This window comes from Aquarana catesbeiana, linkage group LG01, assembly GCF_042186555.1.
Source record: "Aquarana catesbeiana isolate 2022-GZ linkage group LG01, ASM4218655v1, whole genome shotgun sequence".
Taxonomy (NCBI): domain Eukaryota; kingdom Metazoa; phylum Chordata; class Amphibia; order Anura; family Ranidae; genus Aquarana; species Aquarana catesbeiana.
The window spans coordinates 387,628,366-387,648,042 of record NC_133324.1 but is presented as its reverse complement, the minus strand read 5'-3'; positions in this window follow the sequence as shown (position 1 = coordinate 387,648,042).

Sequence of the window (19,677 nt, the reverse complement as noted above, 5' to 3'; positions counted from 1 at the left end):
ATATATATATATATATATATTTTTTTTTAGCAGAGACCCTAGGGAATTAAATAGCGGTTGTTGCAATATTTTATGTCACACGGTATTTGCGCAGCGGTCTTTCAAACACAATTTTTTTTTTTAAATTACACTAATGAAATAAAAAAAAAAAAAGCAGTAAAGTTAACCCATTTTTTTTCGTCCAAAAGTTTTGATTACCTGTTTTTGTGTATTTAATATTTAAGATATAGTTATTTTTTTTTAATCTAAATTATACATACAAGTGAACTGATTGGAGGTTTGTTTTGTTTAATAAATGTAAAAAATTTTCTGTATCACTAATTACTTAAGGTTGCTTTCACACTGGAGCAGGCATGCGTTGACGGTAAAACGCTGTTAGTTTTAGCGGCGATTTACCGTCATTTTAGCGGCGCTATTCGGCTGCTAGCTGGGCGCTTATAACCCAGCTAGCGGCTGGGGAAGGGGTTAAATGCGCCCATGAAGTGCTGCTGCCGAAACGCTTTGCAGGCGCTTCGGCAGTGGTGCGCATTCATTTCAATGGGCAGGAGTGGTGGAGGAGCGGTATACACCGCTCCAAAGATGCCGCTTGCAGGATTTTTTTTAACATCCTGCCATCGCATCGCCTCAGTGTGAAAGCACACTGCAGGGGAGCTGTTTTACAGGCACTTTACAGGTGCTATTTTTAGCCCAAAAGCACGTGAAAAACGCCCCAGTGTGAAAGGGGTCTAACTGTTAGATTTTATGAGATGAAGGGAAAAAAAAAAGAAAAAAAAAAAAAAAAATCGGCCTAATATATCGGCCCAAAAAAAAAAAAAATCGGCATCATATATCGGGCATCGGCCACCGCGATTTCTAAATATCGGCATCGGCCAGAGAAAAACCCATGTCGGTCGACCTTTAACAGACATCGCATGTGATCTGCAGAGCAATGCGGTGCGAATCACATGCGATGTCTGGCATCCCAATAGCATAAATAAAAGTGGGCATTTTGCTTGCAGAGAAATCAGTTTTCATGCACGTTGACATCAGTTTTCATGTGTTTTTTTTACACATAGACATCACACCCTGTGTCATCACTTTCACTTCTGTCCGCTTCACACAACAATGTTGACACCTCATCAGTTTTTTTTCTGCGCAGAAAACTGCATACACGTTATAATACCAGTGTTGTGGTGTGAACAGGGCACATAGAGAACAATTTTTTTTTTGTACCATTGCAGAACACGTGCATAAAAACTCACGTGTCTGCACATGATTTGAATGAGCCCTTAACCCCTTTGCGTTGGCGCCTCCTGGCCCTTCAAGAGGTTTCAGAAGTTGGGAGGCGGGGTGGGGTGTATGATCATGTAACTGCCGTGCTTGGCTGCTGCTGCGATCACACAATTGAAAAGCTCCCGCTTGCAAGACACAATTGGGAGCTTTCCATTAGTTGGTGTTCTCTCTGCACAGCTGTGTCTGCTAATTGGTTTGCAAAAATACAGCCACTCTGCGCCAAGGCTTAACCGCCAAGAGGCTGTATATTTGTGTATGGTTGGTGCCTAGGGGTTAATGTGGTGCACACTACTTGCACTAGTTTCCTGAACCATTAGGCCAGTTGCACACAGGTGTAATACTTTCCTGACGTTTATACAGTACTCAGGATCTTTTTTTTAAAGTCAGCAGCTACAAATACTGCAGCTGCTGATTTTTAAAACAAGGACACTTACCTGCCCAGGGCGCCCGCGATGTCGGAACCTGAAGTCGATCTGGCTCTCGGGTGCTGCTGCCATCTTTGGTAAGGAATTCAGAAAGTGAAGCCTTTGGTCCCTGCTGTCTTCTGGGACCTGTGCGTCTCCCAGAAGACTGTGTGTGTGGCAGATAAGAAGGCGCCAGAAGTGGCGTAGATACCAGCGGCTGGCTCGGGTATCTATGCCCGGAAGTGGGAGCAAAATACCTGTATTAGGTAAATGTGACGTTGGGGGGGGGGGGGGGGGGGTGCGGGGCTTTCCGCTATAACAAAACAAATCCTGAATAAAATGTTCTTTAAGGCTGAGTTCATACTTATGCAATGCCAGACATCGCATGTAATTCACACCACATTGCTGTGTACATCATATGCAATGTGAATTCAGCCCATTTGTATGGCTGAAATTGCATCGCTTTTGCACCAAAATGGTGCATGATCTTTTTTTTGATCCACACTGTAATGGGATTCCACAGTTCACACTGCATTCTACGCACCGATTTGGGGGGTGTCATTTACAGTGACACCAGCAGGGGTTCGCAGATGTCAGTGTGAGCTGCCTGCGAATCAGAGGTGATGCGGGAGTCCGCACAGGAATCACGCTGGTTCCCGCGTCACATCAGTGTGACCGAGACTAAAAGACCTTGTGCGCATAAGTATAAAATTCTTCTTCATTGCCAATGTTTTAATATACTCACGTAAATATGCGTATGCACATAAATCACTGCACTCAAATGTATAATGTTCTGTTTCTTTTTTTTGTACGGCTTTGTACTTATCTCTGCATTACTGATCTTTTACTCTCCATGTGCAAGAGGCCTTATAATGGCCCAGGAAGTTTGGTTATTTCCCTGGAATATGTTTCTTTCATAGGGCTGTCTATGACTATATTATGTGCATTTGGCATTGCTTACAGTTTCACTGTCATGCAGTGGCTTTTAGTTGCTAAAAATAAATCTTTCTATCCCACAGGCCAGCCAGGTAATAGGAAATCTATAAAACAGTGTGAGCCATGTCCTGAGGCCGGTTACCTGGCACTTGTACTGCGGCTCTTGGCTGGGCGGGCTCTCTGCCCCCCTCAGCTTCTTGCAGGCAGGAGGGGAAGATGGTGGGAGCACTCTGTCACACTCCTCCAGCGGAGGGCCGCTCTCAGGCTCCAGCTTTCTCTTCCTTACTGGGAACACGTGTAAAACGTCAGGAGTACAGCGCCTGGAGCTCAGCGGTTTCTTACACGGAGGAAGCACACTGACCAGTGACTGCAGCTCGCACTTTCTCTTCGTCATGTCCCTCAGCACACAGCTCACGTGACCGCAACTGCGACAGCGCGCTCAGGCCACGGGGAAATGTTGTTCTTCCGGTCTGCCACACACAACGCCCCCCTCCGCCTCATAGAAAACAGCGCCCTCTAGGGTCTCCTCTACACACAGCAGCACCAGGCTTTCTGTATTCATTGGAAATGACATAGAGACACACAAACACATACAGGGCCTTGAAAAAGTATTCATACCCCTTGACATTTTCTTCATTTCATTGTCATATTACAACCAAAAACGTAAATGTATTTTATAGGGATTTTATGTGATAGACCAACACAAAGTGGCCCTTAATTGTGAAGTGTAATGAAAAGGATAAATGTTTTTCCACATTTTTTACAAATAAATATATGAAAAGTGTGGCGTACCTCCCAACCATCCCGGATTGCCCGGGAAAGTCCCGCCTCTGGGAGGTCTGTCCTGGGACACCTTCATTCCGGGACAATACAGAAGAGAGGACACTGACAGATGACATGACACCATCGGAGGGCTGAATATCAGGGCAGGGTTCATGCTGGAACTTGTAGTCCTTCACTTTTGGGGTATGTGACCCCCCAAAAGTGAAGGACTACAGGTCCCAGCATGACCCCATGAAATCTATGGGGTCACACCCTTAATTCTCAGGGGTTCATGCTGGGACTTGTAGTCCTTAATTTTTTGGGGGGTCACATCCTTAGATATCAGGGGTTCGTGCTGGTGCTTGTAGTTCTTCACTTTTAGGGGATGTGACCTCCCCAAAAGTGAAGGACTACAGGTCCCCTCAGAGCTGAAGATGTGATTCCCCCTGGCCATGGTCACGTCAGCAGCCAGCTGCGGTGTCAGACTGGTGGCAGGCTACGGGTGGCAAGTGACACGCTGCATCTGGTGGCAGGTGATGGTGGCAAGTGACACGCTGAATCTAGCGGCAGGCAATGGTAGCAAGTGACACGCTGCATCTGGCAGCAGGCTACGGGTGGCAAGTGACATGCTGCATCTGGCGGCAGGCAATGGTGGCAAGTGACACGCTGCATCTGGCAGCAAGCTACGGGTGGCAAGTGACATGCTGCATCTGGCGGCAGGCAATGGTGGCAAGTGACACGCTACATCTGGCGGCAGGCAACGGTGGCAAGTAACAAGCTCAGGGTCCCCACTGATTCTGCATTATGGTGAGTTGAACTATTTCATTATATATTATAATGTAGTACAACAGCCATTTGCCTGACAAATCACCCCCCCCGCCACCACAGTTTAGAAATGTGGTCACCCTAGGCGGGACATTCCCGCATCATCACCTTTGTCCCGGGATCATCCCAGAACCCTGCACTCTGTACTCAGCTCATCCCAGAGCCCTGTACTCTGTATATAGCTCATCCCAGAACCCTGTACATAGCTCATCCCAGAACCCTGCACCCTGAACACAGCTCATCCCAGAACCCTGCACTCTGTACGCAGCTCATTCCACAACCTTGCACTCTGTATATAGCTCATTCCAGAACCCTGCACCCTGTACGCAGCTCATCCCAGAACCCTGCACCCTGTACATCCCAGAACCCTGCACCCTGTACATAGCCAATCCCAGAACCCTGCACCCTGTACATAGCTAATCCCAGAACCCTGCACCCTGTACGTAATGCACTCCAAAACCCTGCATTCCTTTATCCTTTTTATTTTTAAATGAATGTGCTGGGGTTTGTATGTATCCATAAGATTCTTGCTTGTGGAACAATAATAAAAGTATATTTTTATAGGTACAAGGAAGCCCAAGTTTTGTTTAATGACGCCCCTTAAGCTCCTCCCACTGTCAGAAGTTTCACCACACCCACATTTGCTGCAGCGCTCTATGCAAGGTTACTTCCTTCCTCAAGTGTCCCTCATTCTGAAGTTCAAAAGTTGGGAGGTATGGTGTAGCGTGCATTTTTATTCAGCCCCCCTGAGTCAATAATTTGTGGAACCCCCTTTCACTGCAATTACAGCTGCAAGTCTTTTTGGGTATGTCTCTACCAGCTTTGCAAATCTAGAGAGTGACATTTTTGCCCATTCTTCTTTGCAAAATAGCTCAAGCTCTGTCAGATTGGCTGAAGAGCATCTGTGAACAGCAATTTTCAAGTCTTGCCACAGATTCTCAATTGGATTAAGGTCTGGACTTTAATTGGGTCATTCCAACACATGAATATTCTTTCATCTAAACCAGGGGTCTCCAAACTTTTCACTTCGAGGGCCACATTCTATATTTTACACATATTTGCGGGGCCGGAAAAATCATTTATAAATAAATGCACAGTGGAAGAATAGAATAGAATTTGACTTACTGCTGACAGCGGGGCTGGATGGTGCTCCTGTATCCTTTGCTGGCACCTAAACACTGGAGCATCATGCAATGGGGTTAAACTTCCAGTGTGCATGAGGCTTTACATCTGTGTCCCTATCATTTTCCCCATACATCTGTGTCCCCAACAGTCTCCCCATTCATCTGTGTCCCCATCAGAGTCTCTCCATATAATTGGGTCCCCATCACTCATCAGGGTATCCCCACAAATGTGTGCCCCCATTAGAGCTCCCCATTTGTGTCCCCACCAGAGCCATCAGCCCCCCCATGATTCTGTCCCCATCAGAGCCATAAGCCCTCCACATGTTTGTGGCCCCATCAGTCCCCCCCCATGTTTGTGTTCCCATCAAAGCCATCAGCCCCCCTAACATCTGTGTCCCCATCAAAGCCATCACCCCCCCATGTTTGTGTCCCCATCAAAGCCAACAGCCCCCCACATTTGTGTCCCCACCAGCCCCCCACACGTTTATGTCCCCACCAGAGCCATCAGGCCCCCCCCCACATGTTTGTGTCCCCATCAAAGCCATCAGCCCCCCCCCCACGTTTGTGTCCCCATCAGAGCCATCAGTCCCCCCCATGTTTGTGTACCCATCAAAGTCATCAGCCCCCCCATTTGTGTCCCCACCAAAGCCATCAGCCCCCCCACATGTTTGTGTCCCTACCAGAGCCATCAGCCCCCCACTTCTGTGTCCCCATCAAAGTCATCAACCCCCCCACGTTTGTGTCCCCATCAGAGCCATCAGCTCCCCCCACATGTTTGTGTCCCCATCAAAGCCATCAACTCCTCCCCTACATTTGTGTCCCCACTAGAGCCACCAGCCCCCACACATGTTTGTGTCCCCATCAAAGCCATCGCCCCCCCCCCACGTTTGTGTTCCCATCAGAGCCATCAGTCCCCCCCCCATATTTGTGTACCCATCAAAGTCATCAGCCCCCCCATTTGTGTCCCCACCAGAGCCATCAGCCCCCCCACGTTTGTGTCCCTACCAGAGCCATCAGCCCCCCCACTTCTGTGTCCCCATCAAAGCCATCAACCCCCCCACGTTTGTGTCCCCATCAGAGCCATCAGCCCCCCCACATGTTTGTGTCCCCATCAAAGCCATCAACTCCTCCCCTACATTTGTGTCCCCACTAGAACCACCAGCCCCCACACACGTTTGTGTCCCCATCAGACTCCCCCATGTTTGTGTCCCCACTAGAGCCATCAGCCCCCCCTATGTTTGTGTCCCCACCAGAGCCATCAGCCCCCACACTCGTTTGTGTCCCCATCAGACTCCCCCACGTTTGTGTCCCCATCAGCCCCCCCCATGTTTGTGTCCTCATCAGAGCCATCAGCCCCCCCACATGTTTGTGTCCTCATCAGAGCCATCAGACCCCCCCTCCACATGTCAGTGTCCCCATTAGTCATCAGCCCCCCCCAAGTTTGTGTCACCTTCACAGCCATCAGCCCCCCCCCCCACATTTGTGTCCCCATTAGAGCCATTCAACCCACCCCCCACACATTTGTAACCACCTCAGTTCCCCCTTGCATGTGTACTTTACCAGTGTGTCTCAGACATTGCTTACACTGACTGTGCAGACCTGCTGTACCTCCCAACTCCCGCCATACGGGTATTACACACTGCTTACTGGCTAGCAGTGAGGCAGGAGGCGGGAGGTGGGCTGCATATTGTTGGGAGTGATGTGCAGTGCAAGTTTCACAACTGACAGGAGGACTGAGGACTCCAGCTGCGGGCCGGAAAAAATGGCCTGGCGGGCTGTAAGTGGCCCACGGGCAGTACTTTAGAGACCCCTGATCTAAACCATTTCATTGTAGCTCTGGCTGTATGTTTAGGATCGTTGTCCTGCTGGAAGGTGAACCTCTGCCCCAGTCTCAAGTCTTTTGCAGACTCCAACAGGTTTTCTTCAAGGATTGCCCTGTATTTGTATCCATCTTCCCATCAACTCTGACCAGCTTCTCGGTCCCTGCTGAAGAAATGCATCCCCACAACATGATGCTGCCACCACCAATACAAATACACGCTGAATACAAATGCACGCCGCACTTTGCACATATTTGTTTGTAAAATATTTTTAAAATCATTTATCATTTTCCTTCCCCTTCACAATTATGTGCCACTTTGTGTTGGTTTATCACATAAAATCCCAATAAAATACAACGGAAAATTGTATACTCACCTTTCCGTAATTTTCCTTTCCTGTCGCATCTTCATGGCAGCATACACGTTGGGTTGTGACTCCGCCTCCACAACCTGATAGGACCACATAGCTATAAATTAGAGAGTAGACACCTGCCCCAGTATTCTCTGTAACTATATACACGTCACCTCAGAGGGTGGGTGATTGTATGCTGCCATGAAGATGCGACAGGAAAGGAAAATTACGGAAAGGTGAGTATACAATTTTCCGTTTTCCTGTCGCATCATGGCAGCATACACGGGGAGTAACTCGCCAAACTGGGTGGGAGTGCAAAAAAAATCAAATTTATTGACAAGGAACAGAAGAATTGGCCTGTATGACGGCCCTCCCAAATTCAACTGCTGCTAAGCGTGCAGCGTCTATTTTATAATGGGAAATGAAGGTGTTTCTTGAAGACCAAGTGGCCGCTCTACAAATGGTTTCCGCTGAAACTTTACAGTAAGCTGCCCATGAAGTAGCCATTGCCCTGGTGGAATGCGCTCTAAGGTCTTCCGGGATTTGCAAGGTGCTTAAGGAGTAGGTCTTTTTGATAGCTTTCACGAGCCATGAGGCGATGGTACGGGCAGAAGCTGCCTGGCCCTTCCTGAACCCATGTGGGATGACTAAAAGGTTCTTGCATCTCCTGAAAGACTTGGTCACCGAGAGGTAATGCAGAATGTTGCCCCTAACATCCAGGGGATGAGGAACGCCCTGATCTGTGCTCAAAGCCGGGAGGTCAATCTCCTGGTTAAAGTGGAATGCAGAGGAAACCTTTGGGATAAATTTGTCTGAAGGTTTCAGGGTTAGCCTGTCTGGGTAAACCATCAGGTATGGTTCCTTGATCAGTAAAGCTTGCATTTCCGAGACCCTTTTCGCTGAAGTGATGGCAATTAGGAATGATACTTTTAGAGTCAGGTCCCAAAGGGAGGTATCTTCAAGAGGGAAAAATGGTTCACCGGATAGAATTTCTAGGACAGTTGATAGGTCCCATGTTGGGAATGAAGGCTTCCTGGGAGGCCTTATCTTCAGGCATGCTTTCTGGAATTGAACTACAAGAGGGTTAAGTGCCCATCTAACCCCTGTCAAAGCAGAGATGGCAGAGACTTGGACTTTCAGGGTGCTAGATCTAAGGCCTTTGTCTAGGCCTGACTGTAGAAACTCAAGCACTTGTATTGCTGATGGGGAAGACGGGTCCCAACCTTGTTCCTGAGCAAAGGAAGAGAACTTCCCCCAGACTCTCTCGTAGGTGTTATTCGTGGAAGATTTCCTGGCTAAAAGCAGGGTTTCGACTACCTTATGCGAACAGCCTTGATCTAGGAACCTAGACCTTTCAGTCTCCAGGCCGCTAGGTGCAATCTCTCTGGATTCGGATGTAGTAGCTGGCCCTGGGTTAGTAGATCCGTTGTCACCGGAAGAGGAATTGGATCCGCTGTGCTCAGTTGCAGGAGGGTGGTGAACCAAGGCCTCCGTGGCCAGAAGGGAATCACAGCCAGGACTAGAGCTGCTGAGTGTTTGAGCCTCAGAAGGAACTTGGCTATCAGTGGGGTTGGTGGAAAAATGTAACCTAGGCGAAAGTTCCAGGTATGCTGGAGACAATCCGTTCCCTCCGCTGAGGGGAAGGGGTTCCTCGACAGAAACCTTTGACATTTCCTGTTCTCTGGTGTTGCTGCGAGGTCTATGTCTGGATGACCCCATGTCTGGCATATGAGGGCGAAGGCCTGCGGGCTTAGACACCACTCGTTGTTGGAAACGAATGTCCTGCTGAGAGAGTCCGCCAGTTTGTTCTGAATTCCCGGAATATAGGCCGCCTTCAGGTCCTGCAGGTTCAGTTGAGCCCATCGCATCACCGGACCAACTTCCCGCATCATGGAGATGCTCTTGGTACCCCCCTGCCTGTTGATGTAGGCCACAGCCACTCGGTTGTCCATTTGGATGAGGACCTGTTTCCCTCTCAGAAGAGAGCTGAATGCCAAGAGGGCTTGGAAGGCTGCTTTCATCTCTAGGACGTTTGACACAACATCCCTGGTTTTGAAGTGCCAGCGGCCCTGAGCTGCATAATGTAGGTAGTGTGCCCCCCATCCTTCCAGACTGGCATCCGAAGTTACTACCTCCTGATGGAGAATGACTATCTGTTTGCATCTGCTGAGGTTGCCGGGGTGAGTCCACCACTGTAGAGATAATCTGGCTTCTTCTGAGATGCGAATCGATTGGGACATGGACCATCCGTCCCACTGGCACAGGAAGGAGGCTTGCAGAGGTCTGGTATTCCATTGCGCCCATCTGACCATTGGAATGGTTGCTGATAAGGACCCCAGCAGGCTGAGGTATGCTCTGGCCGGTAAGTATGATGCTGGAACCACATCTTTCCCTTTCTGAATTAGTAGGGACAACTTCTCCCTTGGCAGTTCTACCGTGTTGGCCCGGGTGTCTAGCTCGGCTCCCAGGAAGACCATCCTCTGGGTAGGCTGGATGTTGCTCTTCTGCCAGTTGATTATCCAGCCCAGACTTGTTAGGGTGGAAACTAAGATCTCGCGATGTTGCACGAGTGATTCCTGGCTGTTTGAGAGGAGAAGAATGTCGTCCAGGTAATGATGGACCCTTAGACCTTTCTCCCTCAAAGAGGCTATTACTGGAAGCAGAACCTTTGTAAATGTTCTGGGTGCCGTAGAGATCCCGAAAGGGAGGCTTCGAAATTGAAAATGTTCCTGGCCCACCGAGAACCGCAGGAACTTTTGGAATGCCACGTGAATTGGTATGTGTAGGTAGGCATCCTGGAGATCTACGGAGAGCATCCAGTCTCCCAAGTTTATGGCCTGGAGCAGTGTTTCTCAACTCCAGTCCTCAAGGCACCCCAACAGGTCATGTTTTCAGGATTTCCCTCAGATTTGAAAAGGCTGTGGTAATTACTAAGGCAGTGCAACTGATCAGATCGCCTATGCAAAATAATTGAAATCCTGAAAACGTGACCTGTTGGGGCGCCTTAAGGACTGGAGTTGAGAAACACTGGCCTGGAGGATAGACTGCAGGCTTTCCATCCTGAACGACTCCACTTTGATGGATTTGTTGAGTTTCTTCAGGTCTAGAACCGGCCGAAAGTCCCCTGACTTCTTTTTGACGAGGAATAGTGGGGAATAGAATCCTCTGCCTCGTTGTGTTGGCGGAACCTCTGCTACCGCTCGTTTTTGAAGCAGCTCTAGGACATAAGTTAGAAGGGATAACCTTTTCTCCCTGGGAGGAGGAATACGGGTTGGGCAGAAATTATCTCTTGGGGGGCGATTTTTGAAGGCCCATCTGTGGCCGAAACTGACGGTGGCCAGGGTCCAGGTATCGTGTATGGTTTCCGTCCAGACCAGCCTGAAACTGGAAAGCCTTGCTCCTACTGCTGCTGGCCGGACGGGCGCACCTTCAAAAAGGCTTCTGGTCACTGGGAGCGGAAGTCTTAGGCTTTTGGAATTTCATAAAAGAAGTTTGAGGGTTCTTCCAGTTCCTTCGGTACTCCTTCCCTGGTCTGTACGCTTTCGCGTCTCTATACCTTTCTGGGAGATTCCGCTTAAAAGGAGGGGGTCTCTGTTTGGGCCTCCTATCTGAGGGAATGAGCCCGGATTTTCCACCAGTTACCTTGGAGATGGCCATATCCAACTTTGTTCCGAAAAGGTGCTCACCGTCAAACGGAATACGGCACCAATTAGACTTGGATGCCGGATCCGCCGTCCAGGGCTTCAGCCACAAAGCTCTTCTGGCCATCACTGAGGCCAACATAGACTTTGAGGCAGACCTGATAGTGTCAACTGAGGCCTCAGCCACGAAATCACCAGCCAAGCTTAACTCTTGTAATGCCTTCACAATTTTCTCTTGGTCTGCCCCCTCTAATACCAGCTTTTCCGTGTTTGACGACCAACTCGAGATGGCCCTTCCTACTGCCGCGAGTGCTATCGCAGGCCTGCATGCACCTCCGGCCGAAAGGTAAGCCCGCTTGAGATCCGTGTCGATCTTTCGGTCAAGAACGTCTCTAAACGTAACCGCATCTTCTAGCGGGAGGGTAACATGCCTGGCGAGTCGCATTAAAGATGCGTCCACTACTGGAGGGGATACCAGAGGGTTCACTTTAGGCTCCTTGAGTGGGTACAGCTTCTGGAGTCTGTTGTTCAGACTAGATTTCCTCTCTGGTCTCTGCCACTCTTCTTTGATTAAATCTTCCAGCTCATCGATGAACGGAAAGGTTTCTGGTTCCTTTTTAAGCTGAGGAAAATATTTTCTCTGCTTTGGCTGGGCTTCCTGGGGTTCCTCCCATCCTATTGCCTCCTTGACCGATTTAACAAACGGTTCTATAAGGCCAAAGTCGAATCCGGCTGACACCTCCAGGCCTTCATTATCAGATAGGGAGTCTTGCTCCTTTGATGTGCTGGCCCGGGCTGGAGAGTTAATGGTGGAGAGATCCACATCTGGTATTGAGGCCTGAGGGGCTGAGTCCCCGACTTCTGAGGCTCTCTCTCTTGTGGCCTCTTCTAGGCATCTCTGACAAACCAGCTTATCCGGAAGAGCCGCTGTACCACAGATCCAGCATGCGTTCCTGGCGGGACGGGAATGGCGTGCAGGGGAGCGGTGCCTACGTGAGGACAACCTTCTGTGGCGGGATCGACCATGCCGAGAACGTGATCTGGAGCGGCTTCTTCTGCGGCTTCCTCTTGAGCGACTTCTCCTATGGTAGGAGCGGCTCCGTCTATGTCTGGAGCGACTTCTCCTGCGTGAGGACTCTCTATGTCTTGACGCAGACGTTCCTGAGGACCTGGTAGGGCTGACCAATTTAGGTAGCGTTAGAAGTGCTCTCTTTTTCAATCTTCGCTACTTACCCACTTCTTCCCCCCCTTACCTAATAGGCTGGCGGTGATCTGCTGGGGCAGCGGTCTCCATGGTGAGTAGGTTGGAAACCTGCAAGGAAAAAACAAGCAGCAATGTAGAAACTGACCCAGCCTGGACAGGAGGGGGGGGGGGAGGGGGGGGGAAGAACCCACCTTTGTAGAGCGTTTTCCTTTGCTATGGATCGCAGAGCAGGCGTCTGTAGCGTGCAGCAACCATCAGCAGCCTCCACAGCAATGCTGTGGCTTTTAAATCTGCCGCCATTGGCGTCGGACGCCTGCGCATGCGCAGTAGCGCCGCAAGGCGCCCGGCGCCATCTTGGAGACTGGCAAATAGCTTAGAAGCGCCCAAAGAGCCGTACTGCGCATGCGCGAGGACGCCGAGAACGCTCGGCAGTCCCCCACAGCACTGCATGGACCACAGAGCCCAGCAGAACACCCACGGTATGTCAGAGAGGGGGGGAGGGGAGAGGGGGGGGGGAGAATGGAGACCGCTGCACACAATGAAGCCTGTTTAAGGCTTACTTTCTTGAGGCCATACAGATGGTTTCCTGGCCAATCCTCCAGCAAGCCTGTTTAAGGCTTTTGCGGGCTGTTGCACTTGAAGCCTGTTTAAGGCTTGTCTTCTGGCAAACAGTTTTAAGTTGAGATGAGTGCCCCTGAGACCACCAGAGTGGGGCTCCTTCCATTTAGCTCGTTTAGAGGCTGTACAAGAAGGACTTCCACCCAGGAGAGGCTAGAACCTGGCTGGGGCGAAGCGGTAAGGGGGTGCTAATCCGTGCGTCCTGACAGGTGAGGAAAAATAAGAGAATACTGGGGCAGGTGTCTACTCTCTAATTTATAGCTATGTGGTCCTATCAGGTTGTGGAGGCGGAGTCACAACCCAACGTGTATGCTGCCATGATGCGACAGGAAATTTACATTTTTGGTTGTAACATGACAAAATGTGGAAAATTGAAAGTGGTATGAATACTTTTTCAAGGCACTGTATTGCTGGCAGCAAAGAGCCAGAAACAGGTGATTATAGCAGTGATCTATTGATGCGGAGGGAGGCTGGAAAAAGCTAAAACAGCTCTGTCCTAGCTTCCGTTATCAGAGGAAGTGATGTGACATTGCTTTCCCTCTGATGTAAACAATGCAAAAGTGCTGTGTAGCACAATTGGAAGCCCAGGAGTAAGGAGCTGATTGCTTCAGCTTCTGGATTTAGCTATAACAAAAAGCCTGCGATTCCAGCGGGGGCCTTAAAAACTTCTGAGACTCGGTGCAGGTTCATATTGGCACTGGGGAGGCTTTGGGGCAAATACCCACTATACCTACACCAAGTGGTGCTGGGCACTCAGGCCTCGACTATGTGGATTGGGGAATATACCTCAAAAGTAGTAGCAGTTTGCAGTGAGTCTACAATAGTCAGAACTGTGTTTCAAGGCTCATTGGCCTAGAATTCCCAAGCAGGGGTTTCAGCTTCATACAGCTTTCAAAACAAAACAGGAAAAGGACAAAATAATAACAATCCTCCTGCCTCTTTTTTGCAGCATTGCTGCTCAGGCCTTCTGCCTTGGTCCTCGTCTAGACCGACTAGCAGCACTCTTATGCTCACGTACAACAGTTGCAGCTTTCTCACCTCTCTTTAGTTGCAGCTCCCTGCTGCATCCATGGCCTGACCTCTCGATAGGTCATCCACTCCTGGCATCCATATGAAGCCCTCCTGTTTACTAAAATGAGACCTTTTGGCTTTTTAGGGGGAGCACACCTGTGCCTCAACAGAGTAGGCCTGTCTCCTGAATAGTGTCCTGAATTATGGCTAAGCTTATGTTTATAAAGGCTGTGCACACCAACACGCACAGCCTGCCAATCAGAACACAGGGTTGGAGGTCTTCTGTCCCAAACCTCTTTGAAGCCTCACACTTCCAAGAACTTAATCCGGGAGTTACAAAACCCGGAGCAAATTGAAAAACACATTTCTCAAAATTCTGGAGCCACACACTCTGCATTTGTGCGAGCTCTGTGTCACTTTTGCCTATTTTTACACAGTAGCAGGGCCTTGCTCTGTCACAATGAATACGTTGGGTGTAAAATTCCTGCATATTCCTATCATAGAGGAACCGTAGAAATAGATGCAGCAGGTGCATTGTACTAAAGGGGACAGGAAGGGCATACCAGTAAACGAGATGGCTCCTCTGGACAGTCTTCTGTGCTTCTTCACAGGCTAATACATGTTCCTTCTCGTGCACACAGGAATTGGGCACATGCTCATGCTTTACTGATACTAGTAATGAAGGGGATCAGCGACTTATAGTGGGATTGTGATAGTGCGGTGGGCAATCTGACACTGGGTGGAAACTGACATCACCAGTGGCACTAATATAATGATCAGTGATAATACTACACACAGTAACTGTACTAATGACACTGGCTGGGAACATCTCAGGGTAATCAAGGGGTTGTGTGCCCAACAAGTGTTAATGTATATATTTTGTGCTGCTTTTTACGAAAAATCTTTTTGTTCCTTATCCCTCTGCAGGGAGAAGAAACAAAGAGATTGTTCCCTCTGTACAGAGCCCTGAGTTTTTTGTCAACACAGGGCCCTGGACTGCGATTGGACACAGCTGATGAGCAGGTCCCAGCCATGAATCATTGGTCGGGACCTGCTGACAAAATCCTGCTGTGTCTAATTACAGCAGGCAGGAGGAAGGCAGCGACATACAGGTACATTGCTGTGCCTGTCGGAGCCACTCATCTGCAGTACAATGGGGGTGGGCAGTCCTGAAATGGTTAAACTGGAGCTTTCCTCTCCCCGAAGCACTTCTTTTTCACCACAATATGCCCTCATCATTCAACTCACTTTCCTGAGCCCAGTCTATCCTGGACCCACCCCCAGCCTGTGACTGGACAGAAAAACAGAAGTGATGGCCTCATCTATCAATCTGTTTTCTCCTCCTGTCAGCTTACTTCTTGTAAGCACATGAACTGATTGGGTCTTTCTGCTACTTCTACCTCTTAGGCCTCATTCACATCATGGTGCGCAGACGTCAGTTTTTCTTCATGCGTTCTACAAGGGCACAAGAAAAAACAATTGTTCTCTAAGGGCTCTGTTCACACCACAACATGCAGATTTTTTCTGCACAGGAATCTGCAATGTGTATGAAAAAATTGACATGGAAATAACATTGATGTGAATAGGGCACATAACTGACACGCATGAAAACTAATGTCAACTGATGTCTACAAGTTTTCATGCACGTATGGTGTTAACGAGCCTTCACAGTAAAGCCCTGCTGAACAGGGACTTAAGGAAGCTGATATCTGGTGAAATTCAGGTACTTACACTTTAAAATTCATTTTAATTATGTAGTAATAATAAGGCCTCATGCATTACAAACATTTAGAGACTAAAATGCCCATGTTCCTGTGGATCAGCATTTACCCCAACAGGCGTGTACAGGTATTTCCCAAACATGTAAGCTTCATGTTCAGTGGAATATGCAGCATGTGCAGGTAAACACAGATGCACAGTGTTACACCTATATGGCAGTGTACAGCCATTCACTTGTATGCCTGGCTGTATGCACCACCTGCAGCTCCCCGGGCATTTTACACTTGAGCTTATGTGACTTCACAAGTGTCTCCAAGTGCCATCTTCATACCCCCAGTGTCCCCAACGCTGTCTCTCGGTGCCTTTCAGCGCGATCTCCGTACCTCCAGTGTTATCTTCCATTGTTATCTCCATACCTCCAGTGTCACCAGTCTTGTCCAGCTTATTCCTTATTCTCTGTGCACTCCCAGTCTGCAGCCTGCTTGAGTGTTTCTCTGTGCACTCCTAGTCTGCAGCCTGCGTCTGTATATCTCTATGTACTCCTAGTCTAAAACCTGCTTCAGTGGTTCTCTGTGCAGGTCTAGTCTGCAGCTTGCCTCGGTGTTTCTCTGTGCACTCCTAGTCTGCAGCCTGCTTCAGTGCACTTCTAGTCTGAAGGCTGCCTCTGTGTTGCTCTATGCACTCCTAGTCTGCAGCCTGTTTCAATGTTTCTCCATTCACTCCTAGTCTGCAGCCCACCCCAGTGTTTCTCCGTGCACTTCTAGTCTGCAGCCCAGCTCAGTGTTTCTCTGTGCACTTCTAGTCTGCAGCCCGCCTCAGTGTTTCTCTGTGCACTCCTAGTCTGCAGCCCACCTCAGTGTTTCTCTGTGCACTTCTAGTCTGCAGCCCACCTCAGTGTTTCTCTGTGCACTTCTAGTCTGCAGCCCACCTCAGTGTTTCTCCGTGCACTTCTAGTTTGCAGCCGCCGCCATTGTAACCAAGAGAAACCATCAGTGGAGCCTTCAGGCTTCACAGCCAGTTTGTGGCTGGAACTCCGCTTTAATAACATTTACCCAGTTGTCAAATGTGTTTCTGGTTTCTTAGTGGGTTCTATCCTTTGTTAAAAAATAATGGCCATTGCCCTAGTCACAGTATAGGTTAAAAATCTTCATATAGATAAATTCTGATGAGTTCTGCACTCAAAACAATTTACATTATGTAACGTCCATAGAGCCTCTACCAATAAAATATTAACTCATGTTATAAAATAAAATCAAAGTCTAACTCCAGAGTAACTTTTTCTGTTGTTTTGGATAGTGTGGAGGACAGTTAAAACCAATTCCAGTACTAAACCCCAGACACACAGCCAGTACTGAAGCAAGGGTAATTCCAAAATACAAGTTTAGTTTTCAATGGCAACCATAAAGGTATTTCCCTCACTTCCTGTTAAGTGTACAAAACAGAAAATAAAGGAAAATCACTCTAAACAGATGGAATAAAAACAACGGTTTTAACCCTCCCCTACTCTATCCAAAAGGAAAAAAAAAGAAATTGGCTTGAGATATACTATAATTTTGCTTTTCTAGTCTGTGTCCCTTTTGGGAATATTTCCCATCCCTTCCAGTCCAGACAAAAATTGCAGATCCTTTGCCATGTAAAACCGTTAATGTGTATGCAATTTAACCACTTGGCGTCCACGCTATAGCCGAATGACAGCCACAGCGCGGACCTGAATTTCTAGGGGGCCGTCGCAAGACGGCCTCCCCTTTCCACGCTCCCTGCAGGGCACGCGCAGCGATCACTGAGTCACTGAGACTCGGGTGATCACAGATCCGAGTAAGAGGCCAATCCGGGCCCCTTACCACGTGATCACCTGTCAGCCAATGACAGCTGATCACATGATGTAAACAAAAGTTTGGCAATCTTTTTTTTCTCTTCACGCCAGCGTGAGGAGACAAAAAAGCCAATCACTGGCTTATGTGCAAGGGACATCGGTCCCAAAGAGGAAGAGGCAATTCTGCCTCATCTGTGCCCACCAGTACCCCCTGCCAGTGCCACCTATCAATGCCCACGAGTGCCACCTATCAATGCCCACAAGTGGTGCCAATCAGTGCCACCTAGCAGTGCTGCCTATCAGTGTAACCAACCAGTTCTGATCAGTGGCCATTATTGCCGCCCATCACTGCCACCTAGTGGTGCCCATCAGTGCCGCCTCATCAGCGTACATCAATGAAGGAGAAAAATTACCTGTTTGCAAAATTTTACAACAAAATATAATATATATATATTTTTTTTTTTTTTTAACTCTGCAGTTTTTATTTTTTGTTAAAAAAAATTTAGAAAGACAGAGGTGATCAAATACCGCCAACAGAAAGCTCTATTTGTGGGAAAAAAATTATAAAAATTTCATTTGGGTACAGTGTTGTATGACTAAATAAAAAAGGAAAAACTGTGCTAGATTAGATTATATTGACGATATTGATTAAAAAGGAAAAAATGAAAGAAATTGAAGAAAATTTAAAATTTAAGTCCAAAGAGCAGCAGCAGCTTATTGCGAGATACACAAAAACAGAATGGAGAGTTGAAGCTGCGCTGTGTGAAGGTTCAATCCAACAATAGCCGTCTGTTTGGATTTGCTTGCCATCTGGTAAGCAAGATTTTTATAAGGTGGTGGCACTTATTCGTTGATTGGGCTCACTTGGGTGTTTGTCCAGATCCGTTTGAACTGTCACTCATTTATTACATTTATTTGATATCTACAAGCTATTGTTGGATTGAACCTTCACACAGCGCAGTGTCTCCTCTCCAGTATTATATGACTGCACAATTGTCATTCAAAGTGCATCAGCGCTGAAAGCTGAAAATTGGTCTGGACAGGAGGGGGGTTTAAGTTCCCAGTAAGCAAGTGGTTAACAGTGCATTTAGATTTTAGCTTTCATTTAGAAAGCTATAACAAAAACCAACATTTAGTACAGCAAATAGTCTAATTTGCTTCTTTTTTTTTTTTTTTTGCTCCATTCACAGAGAACGAGCGTATGCAAATTTGTTTATATACACACTGCATTGTGTTGTCACCACACCAGAGAGACCTTACAAGCTGCTATTTTATTGGGGGCTGTCAGTCACATAAAACGTTGTCAAAATGCTTAGTGGTACCAGGCAGTTCTTCCTAAAATACACACCTCAGAAGATGCCAGAAGCAGCATCAGAACTATGTCGAAAAGTAATTGTGAGCATCAGGCAGACCTCTGATCTTTTACTGCACCGGAGCCTAAGTAAGAGTAAAACAAGTTATGCTTTGCCAAAATTTCATTGACACTTTATATTTCAACATAATATGTTGGAATCAATCGGGGAGTAAATTAGGGGGCTTAAAGCCCTACTATGGCCACCCTTGCCCCGTTTCTAAATAATCTATTGCTTAGAGCTATAGATTTTCTCCCCCCCTTTTTTTTTTTTTTTTTAATATAGGTTCTAACACCCACCAATATTTGCCTAAATCATTGGTCTTGTGATCTCTCTCTCTACTGGTTGTGTTTGCAAGAACTGGTCATCTGAAACCATTTTGCATGCTTGTCTAAGCCTGCCCTTCGCTACTCCTCTCTTTGACATCATCAAATCTACAATGTAATCAGTGCAGGACTCATTAGGATAGGATGTAAACACTACGGGGTTTTGCCTCCATACTAGAGTTACCACTCATCTTGTATAATATGTGATCATTCCATATCTCACAGAAAAAAAAAAAAAACTACATCCAGTATTGATTTGATATGGGATGCAGCTTGTCCTATGTTGTATTCATCTTCCTGGTCTCCCTGCCATCTTGTTTCTTAAGGAGGGTGGGACTCATAAGAAAATTACAGCTACCTATAGGCTGAGGAGGCAGTGCAGTCTGCACCATTTTCTGCTGCCTTTTTAGCCAGATGGTACACAGGCTGCGCTGTTCATCACTGTGATTAGATATTTCATCCCATGGCTTCCTATCTTGGTGCAGGATGGAGAGGCAC